The sequence below is a fragment of the Perognathus longimembris genome, chromosome 17 (assembly GCF_023159225.1).
Source record: "Perognathus longimembris pacificus isolate PPM17 chromosome 17, ASM2315922v1, whole genome shotgun sequence".
In the NCBI taxonomy this organism is placed as follows: domain Eukaryota; kingdom Metazoa; phylum Chordata; class Mammalia; order Rodentia; family Heteromyidae; genus Perognathus; species Perognathus longimembris.
Window position 1 is genome coordinate 51,617,575 of NC_063177.1, and position 1,757 is coordinate 51,619,331.

The following is a 1,757-nucleotide window of genomic DNA, read 5'->3' on the forward strand; positions in this document are numbered from 1 at the left end:
AAGACCTCCCATGCTCATGGGTTGGCAGAATCAATATAGTGAAAAATGGCCATATTGCCCAAATTGTTATACAAATTCAATGCAATCCTCATCAAAATCCCAGCTACATTCTTCACTGAAATAGGGAAGCAACCCATAAATCCATATGGAACAGCAAAAGACCTAGAATAGCCAAAGCAATTCTAGGCAAAAAAAAAAAAAAAAAAAGCAGTGCAGGAGGTATCACAATACCAGACTTGAAGCTCTACTATAGAGCCATCATAACAAAAACAGCCTGGTATTGGTATAAAAACAGACCTGAAGACCAATGGAATAGAGTTGAAGACCCAGAAATAAAACCGCACTCTTACAGTCAGCTGATATTCGACAAAGGAGCTAAAGATATACGATGGAAAAAACAGCCTCTTCAACTACTGGTGCTGGGAAAACTGGGCAGCCATATGCAGAAAACTCAAAGTAGACCCTAGCCTATCACCATGCACCAAGATCAACTCAAAATGGATCAAGGACCTCAACATCAGACCTGAATCCTTGAAACTACTGAAGGACAGAGTAGGAAAGACGCTAGAACTTATAGGCACAGGAAGGAACTTCCTGAATATAATCCCAGGGGCACAACAGATAGGGGAGAGACTCGACAAATGGGACTACTACAAATTAAAAAGTTTCTGCACAGCTAAGGACATAGCCACCAAACTAGAAAGACAGCCAACCACATGGGAAAGGATCATTACCAGCACAGCAACAGACAAAGGCCTAATATCTGTCATCTACAGAGAACTCAAAAAACTAAGCTCCTCCAATCCCAGTAAACCAATTAGGAAATGGGCAAAGGAGTTAAAGAGAGACTTCACAAGAGAAGAGATAAAAATGGCAAAGAAACACATGAGGAAATGTTCAACATCCCTGGCAGTAAAGGAAATGCAAATAAAAACAACCCTGAGATACCACCTCACCCCAGTTAGAATGGCCTATACTCTGAACTCAGGCAACAACAAATGCTGGAGGGGTGCGGGGAAAGAGGAACCTTTCTCCATTGTTGGTGGGAGTGCAAATTAGTACAACCACTTTGGAGAACAGTATAGAGGTTTCTCAAAAAGCTCAATATAGACCTACCCTATGACCCAGCCATACCACTCCTAGGCATCTATCCTGAACAACAGGTCCCAAGATATCAAAAAGACATCTGCACTTCCATGTTTATCACTGCACAATTCACAATAGCCGAAATATGGAAACAACCCAGATGCCCCTCCACAGATGAATGGATCCAAAAAATATGGTACTTATACACAATGGAATACTACATAGCGATTAGGAATGGTGAAATATTGTTATTCGCAGGGAAATGGTCAGAACTCGAACAAATAATGTTGAGCAAGACAAGCCTAGAACACAGAAAACAAAGGGGCATGATCTCCCTGATATATGATTGTTAAGAAAGGAAGACGGAGAGACAGTAGAGACCAGATCTGTGAAACCAAAACCTGCTTGTCAAATGGTATTTCCCACAGGATTGGGGCAGCGACCCTACATTATGTAACTAAAACCCAACAACTAATCAACATATAAAGGTCAAAAATAGACCTCTCAGTGGATCACAATAGCTCAAAAGCTATGTATGTACGTTCATATAAGACAAGGATAAGCAAACTCTATTGTCGACATTACATTTAAAGCCCTAGGGGAATTTTCTTGGGCGTAGGCCACGTGGCTACTGTATATGTTCTTGGTACACTGTGTATTGTATATATGTC